Source organism: Eumetopias jubatus, unplaced genomic scaffold, assembly GCF_037043125.1.
Source record: "Eumetopias jubatus isolate StellerSeaLion01/CBP00866 unplaced genomic scaffold, mEumJub1_p1.0 scaffold_4, whole genome shotgun sequence".
NCBI classification, from domain to species: Eukaryota; Metazoa; Chordata; class Mammalia; order Carnivora; family Otariidae; genus Eumetopias; species Eumetopias jubatus.
Genome location: NW_028274810.1, coordinates 42,063,842 through 42,071,790, shown reverse-complemented (window position 1 = coordinate 42,071,790; position 7,949 = coordinate 42,063,842). Strand labels below are relative to the sequence as shown.

Sequence of the window (7,949 nt, the reverse complement as noted above, 5' to 3'; positions counted from 1 at the left end):
CAGTTGATAGAGCATGAGACTTGATCTTAGGGTTGTAAGTTCAAGCCCCATATTGGGCACAGAGCCTACTTAAAAAAAAACAGTGGATTCAGCTGGTGTTCTTCTTCCTTTCCTTTTGTTGCATAAGACTTGTATGCTGTTTGTCTGCTCTTATTTTCTCATATTTAACATGTCTCTTCCTGAATGTTGGGGACACTTCATGTAACCAACCAAAGTCCTCTTTCCCTGGCATTATGTTTATACTTTTTCTACTGATGGGTTCTTTGTTCCAACAGCAACTCTTGGACTAAGCTCTATTTGTTTATAAATTATCTTATTTGTTTCCCTAGTCAATTGCTTTCTGGGGCAAGCTGTGTTAGGATGTAATAAGTCTTAATATCATTTGCAAGTCTCTCCCACAATGTGGTTAGTCCATACATGCAAATAAATTTGGCTGAATTCAGCAAAAACATCAGGTTTCATTATTCTATGTAATGAATAACTCACTTGATGGCATTCTCAAATTTTTGTTTGTTGGATTTAGCCATGTGTGTATATGACCTATAAGAATTGTTAGCTTAGATCTGGGACCGCTCGAGACGGCGGAGGGGCTGGTACGGATGGTTTCCGCCCGCGTTAGCCCTTCCAAATTCGCCCGTCTTCTTGGTGCCACAGCACTCGGAATAACTTTACGAAAGCAAAGATATTTTGCATCTGCCCTCCCCGCTGGAAATGGCCACTGTGCTCTGTAATAGAGCCAGACTGGTTTCCTATCTCCCCGGATTTTGCTCTTTAGTTAAAAGGGTTGTCAATCCCAAAGTCTTTTCAACTGCAGGATCTTCAGGTTCTGATGAGTCTCATATGTGGCCCCTGCACCTCCAGATATATGCTCTCGAACAGTATGGCCTGATGAAACTATGGGACCATTTGGACCTCAGGATCAGAGATTCCAGCTTCCTGGGAACATAGGTTTTGACTGTCATCTCAATGGGACCACATCACAGAAGAAAAGCCAGGTTCATAAAACTTTACCTGATATTCTAGCAGAACCTTTATCAAGTGAAAGACACAAGTTTGTGATGGCACAGTATGTGAATGAATTTCAGGGTAGTAATGCACCTGTTGAATAAGAAATCAGCAGTGCGGAAACTTACTTTGAAAATGCCAAAGTAGAGTGTGCAATCCAGACATGTCCAGAATTGCTGCGAAGAGATTTTGAGTCACTGTTTCCAGAAGGAGCTACCAACAAACTAATGATTCTGACTATAACACAGAAAACTAAGAATGATATGACTCTTTGGAGCGAAGAGGTAGAAAATGAAAGAGAAATGCTGTTAGAAAAGTTCATTAATGGTGCTAAGGAAATTTGCTATGCTCTTCGAGCTGAAGGCTATTGGGCTGACTTTATTGACCCATCATCTGGTTTGGCATTTTTTGGACCATATACAAACAACACTCTTTTTGAAACAGATGAACGCTATCGACATTTAGGATTCTCTGTTGATGATCTTGGCTGCTGTAAAGTGATTCATCATAGGCTCTGGGGTACCCATGTGGTTGTAGGAAGTATCTTCACTAATGCAACACCAGACAGCCATATTATGAAGAAATTAGGTGGAAACTAACAGTAATGTCAAATTATTGGCTGTACTATTTATACGTACCTTTTGGGTTGATCTATAAACAGAAGCTTCAGTTTTTTAAATTTACTTATTTTTAGGTATTTATTTCGACATTTATGGGTTTACAGCATTGGCAAATGGTATATGATTTTTAAATCTCAAATGTTTATTCATACTATCATTGAATACATGTTGATCACATCCACATTGTATAGAATGTGGTAGTTAACGTGTAACCAGGACATGATTTCATTATTTCTTCCCTTTATTGGAAAAACCTGTTTTATTTTTCTCTAAAATCGCACATTTGGATCTGTTTTTTCACTGCAATATTTTTAAAATAAATGCAATCGAGAATTCTAGAAAAAAAAACAACAAAAAAAGAATTGTTAGCTTATATAAAAACTTTATTGAAGGTTTTAAAAAGTTTTAAAAATATTTACTACAAAGTAAATAAAATTTGCTTTGGCACTTTAATCTACTTAACACGGCTAATAAATTTTAGAATTTTAATCTATAATAAGCTTCCTAAAGCAGTCACTTTTGTTCCGCACATACAATGAGAAAGACCAGTGTGTGTTTTTTTCTTGTCTTTGAACTCATCTGGACACACTATCATGAAGAAGTATTAAAAAAAAAAATAGTCTTGGGGCGCCTGGGTGGCTCAGTTGGTTAAGCGACTGCCTTCGGCTCAGGTCATGATGCTGGAGTCCCGGGATCGAGTCCCACATCGGGCTCCCTGCTCAGCAGGGAGTCTGCTTCTCCCTCTGACCCTCTTCCCTCTTGTGCTCTCTGTCTCTCATTCTCTCCCTCTCAAATAAATAAATAAAATCTTTAAAAATAAATAAATAAATAAATAAAAATAGTCTTGTATTGAGCAAACATCAGCTTGATTTATGTAAAATTATTATTAGGCCATTTTTGACTTATAAAAATGGCAACAGTATTACTGATAATTATTTTCATAAACTTGCTGGTTTTCTCCCTCTAAATTTAATGTTTTCCTTACAAATCAGAAATTAAAGCACCATGCTCATTCACTTCTAGAAGTCCATTGGGTCAATAGTGGGCTTCTGCCATTGTCTGGTTAACTGAATTGTCACATTTTTGTACCTTGTATTGCACATACCAGTAAATACATATACATGGTTTCTGGAGGGTGACTATTTTACTTTTCAGAAGTGGACCCACCTGCAAATTCAGCTCAAAATGAAATGCATCAGTAATAATTTGGACACCTTTGTTTTGGTAAGGTCAATAGTACTCACATTTCCTGGGTCTATTTCCTTGGGCAAGTCTTGTGAATGCTCTTGTGTTCAGTCCACTTCACAAGATTTATTGAACTCCTACTGTAATGCCAGAGAATGAGCCAGGTGTTGGGAATCCAAAGATGACTAGGATGTAAATATGTGATAATAGTATCACATAGTGCAGCATTAAGGGTTAAATAAAGTTGAAGTGCATCTGTAAGAAACCTCCACAGTCATTCCAATAGCAATGAATTAATTCAACAAATATTTATAAAGCACTGCCATAAGCCAGGCCCTGCATTAGGCACTGTGTATCTAGTGAGATACAGCCGTGAACAAGACACACATTCTTCTTGGCCCCTTGGAGCAAAGCGCTAAGTGACATGTATTTAGCAATCAATATATAGCTATTTGTAATAGTCTTCAATTTGTTTTGCTCACTGCTGCAGGTGTGAGCTCTCTGGAACAGAAATCTGATTATGTTACTCTCCTTGCTTAATAACCTTGTGTGGTGTTCTTGTTGCTAATGAAAAAAGGCCAAATTCCTTAGTATGGCTTTGTATTCTGATCCTAGATGAATTTTCCAGGCTCTACTCTTTCTTATGTGTCCTAGGCTGTGGGCAAACATGAGTACTTACTGATCCCCAAACATATCATATGCTTTCATGCCTCTCTATGCCTTTGCTCACATGTTCCCTTTCACCTGGAAAGTCCTACCTACCTCTGATACCTGCACACATATGTTCTCCTCACTTGTTCTTTGGGCAAGCTCCTATTCACTTATATGTCACCTGTTCAATGACCTCCCAAAGAAAATTCATTCTGTTTCTGTACCTCTTTGTCTAGTCATCCACTACATAATTTATTCCTGGTATTTTTATGTGAGTTTCCTGGGCTAGAACTCTCTCTGAGAACTCTAAACTGGATGCATCTTAAGCTTAAACCATCTTCCTTGCTGAAACATTCTCCATTCTACTACCTAGGACATTACTTTTGTTTCTCAAAACAAGAATAAAACGGTGTTCCATCTTTACAAGAAATTCTATGCATAAGCTCTCATTAGAAACTTAGAACTACCTTGTGGAGCACTTAGGGTAAGTAGAATTGTGTCCAGTTTACAAACAAGAAATCTGAAGCTCAGATCTGTGATGTGATTATTTCAAAATAATCAAGAAAGTGCCAGGACTATGATTGTTTCACACTCTCATCTCGGTCCACTGACATCCATTTTCCTATCTGTCTACACCAAGGAGTTCATAGAATTCTCTTTCCACAAAATTGCTGTTGTAGCAGAAGTGGGACCCAAGCCATGACTTTTACACAGGATTGCATAAATAGTGACTGAATAGAATAGGATTCCTCTCTGTCGCCCTTGTTTCCAAGTTAACCAAGAGCGTAAGCGGCATGTGATGATTTGTGTTCTGATTCTGTCAGGTGGTCTTGCTGGTCTGTCTTTGGCTATAGCCTGTGGGTCCTGAGCACTCCTCCGTGTGAACTGGGACTTCCACTACCACTGCTGCCCATTTCTCTTGCCTTAGGGAAATCATCTCTCAGCACCTTCACTTCAGCCACTCCTCTTGGACAGGTGTTGGTGGCCCAGTTCTTAGAACGGGGAGTATTTATCCAGAGAATGAGATTTTGTGTCTATAAAAGGTAACCTGAGGACACTGGGTGGGCCTCACCCTGCAGAACTCAAAGTCAGCACTTTCTGGCAGTGATCAACTTAGGGCTGCATCTGAGTCTTTTGATATCCTCTTACTTTAGGATGAGTTTCCTATATTTTGGTGGGTATTTTCTACTCAGGTTGGGCAACTCTGTTAAGCTTAGTGTATGAATCTTGAACCTTATACCACAATCCTCTTCATTATTTTTCCAAGGAGCTTAAAGGGTCTGATGCATGTAGATATTTCATTTAATTTTATTTCAACCAACACTTATTGAGCACTATTATGTCTCAGGCACTATGCTAATTATAGAGGGTTTTCTTTTCTTGAGATGGCAGGGAACCTCGACTCTGTGAGAGTCCAAGAATTTGTCCTAGGTAACAAAGTCAGGAAGTGGCAGAGCTGGGGTTGAAATTTAGGCCTGTCTGACCCTGTGGCCTCATGTTGCTTCCCAGGATGATCACCTCCATGATCTGTAGCCACTTTAGATTTCTGAGGATTTAGCAAGCACGAATGACAGCACCCTAAAGCTAACATTTTAGAGTTTACCGGGGTACTACTCCTGCTATGGCTGCAAGTGCCGGTAGAATCTATAAGATTTGGAGGACACTGTCAATGGCAATAAAAGGCAGTTCCCTGTGCATAATTAAGTTTTGCTCCCCCTCTTTAACTACAAATGTAGGGGAAAGACTTTTTTATAACTTAACTTTCTAAGTGACTTAGACATCCTTGAGCGCTTCTTATTTTCTCTACTCTCATGAGCCCTCTAAGGACTAACATGTTAAAAATTACGATTATTCTTTCCAGATGTTGGAGTTTTGATTGCAAGTAGAATAGGAGTAGCTAAGTGGTGGTGGAGCTGGCGTTGCCTATGGAAAATGTTCAGACAACACACGAAGACCTGCCAAGTCTCTTGCAATGTTTTATTTGCGTTGATGTGTATTTGGCTCAATTGGCTCTGCTTGAGGTTGTGGGGCTGATTTGAATGACCAGGCAAAAGAACTCTGGGGGTCTCCCTCCCCATTCCTGTGATTCCTGAGTTTTGTGGAGATTAAAGGTATCAATTCTGCATTTAGGTAAGAGAGTGAGCAAAATATGTACTGTTGATGAGTATGTTAAGTCTCTTAAGAAATTGTTTAATTTGGAAAGTAAATGAGATAACAGATTGGAGGGAAATGCAGAGTGTTTAAATGAATACTTGCCTCTAAAATTACCACTGTGTAATTTAAGAAAATCACGAATTCACCATGAAATCATATTAATTCATCAAAATTTATCTTCTGTCTTAAAAAAAAACGTAGAGGTCTTACTCATTTTACTTACTCAGAGATTCCTTGCCTTCCTTAAGAGTATGCTTCTATTTATTTCAGGGTAACTACTTAGCCTGCCTTTCCATCTCACTTGGATTTCCTAAAGAGAACCAAATTTTGATCCATTAGGTCCCCCTGCAGAATTACTTTGTGGGTTTAGAAGCTACCATATATCAGTAAGGCTGGTAGCAATTTTGACTGTGACCTTGTTTCCATTTTCAAGTAAAAGGTATTTCTTATACATTCCATTTGTTGCAGAAATGTGTTTGTTACCCAATTTTGGTCTAATTTCTAAATTTGTCTTAGTCTTTTCAATCATGAGAGAGGAGGGCAGATATCACAAGGGAATGTGGACTTATTCAGTTCAGAGATAAACCTCTACCAGAGAATCTTGCATTTGTCTTCTGTTTTCTGTTATATGTTATCAGTACCAAACTTAAGTTGTCCAGGTGATGTTTTTGTCACTCTAAAATCACCTTCAACTTTTCTGATATTGGGAAATTATTTTGTGTAACAAAATCAAACTGCAGAAAATTTTCTTTGTGTATAGTTTTGTTGAAATAGTGGTTAGCAAATCCCAGACATCTTTTTGGAGTCTCTAGGAATTCTGGACTCAAGAAGAAAGAACAGTTTGGAAAACAATTTTACAAATTCAATTGTATTAACAAAAGTCTTCCAATACAGGCAGCATGACAAATGGAAAAATCTGGAGTCAGACAAGTCTGGGTTTGTATCCTGGTTCTGCCCCTTACTAACCATGTAAGCTCAGCCAGATTATTTCATTTGAGGAGCTTGTTTCCTCCTCTGTAAAATGATAAAGTGAATATATCCCTTTCAGAATTATTATGAGAAATCAACATATATAAATTTAGACAAGAGAAGGCTTCTCAATAATTGGAAAATATTTAAAAATATAATATGAAAATTGTTATTGCATAAGTTAAATTTGCACTATGAAGCATGCTACCCACATAAGGCAAAAGATTAATGCTATGCAGCATAAAATGTGGATATGGATCTTTCTCCCTATTACCGTAGTTGTAAATTATAATACTAATCACTGTCATTTATTGTGTTCTTACTCTGTACTAGGTGTTGTATAAATATTATGTCATTTAATCTTCAAAACTATTCTATGGGGGTAGTTTATGTGATTCCAAACAACAAGTTTAGCTGAAATTAAGGTTTAAAAAGTAATTTAATTTGTCATTGTACAGACATAGCCATTGGATTTTTATAAAAATAAGTTAGGCTAAATCAGCTTTCCTCACAGACCTTTGAAATTAGTCTAGTGATCTAGTCAAGTAGGAAAAGCTCCAAGAAAAAGTTTTTTTTTTTTTTTTTAAAGATTTTATTTATTTGACAGAGAGAGAGCACAAGCAGGGGGAAGCTGCAGAGGGAGAGGGAGAAGTAGACTCCCCACTGAGCAGGGAGTCCAATGTGGGGCTTGATCCCAGGACCCTGGGACCATGACCTGAGCCGAAGGCAGACGCTTAACTGACTGAGCCACCCAGGCACCCCAAGAGTTGTTTTTTTAAAAAGATATATTTATATATTTATTTATTTGAGAGTGAGCATGATTGGTGGGGGCTGGAGGAGTAGAGAGGCAGACTCCCCACTGAGCAGTGAGTCAGATGAGGGTCTCAAGCCCAGGACCCTGAGATCATGACCTGAGCTGAAGCCTGAAGGCAGACTTAACCAGCTGAGCTACCCAGGTGCCCCTCCAGGAAAAAGAGTTGTAAATATAATGATTGTTTTATTTATTCATTTTTCAAACAGGTATGTGTTTGAAAAGATAAATCCTAGGACCAACTATCACATTTTCTAGGACTGTGAACAATATGAATCGAAAGGTATTAGTGAGTTCCTTGAAACCAGAAGCTGTTTCAAACTGCCCATTACCAAGCACAGTTGCTTGAAATAGGTACTTAATACCTACTTAGCAGGTACTTAACATAGTAGGTACTTAATGGTGCTTATTGAGTGAAGTTTTGTTGAATAAATAAATTAGTTTTTAATATGGAAAAATATGCCTTTTTGAAGGTCTTTAAGATAATTTTTTCTCATTAATAATTTTAAGGCTTTTTTTTAAACGATTTTATTTATTTATTTATTTGAAAGAGA

General features: G+C 37.8%; 1 pseudogene; it reads left to right on the top strand.

Moving 5' to 3' along the window:
* Positions 1-567: 567 nt before the first annotated feature.
* LOC114208428 (methylmalonic aciduria and homocystinuria type D homolog, mitochondrial pseudogene) lies at positions 568-1,919 on the top strand (annotated as a pseudogene).
* Positions 1,920-7,949: the final 6,030 nt, after the last annotated feature.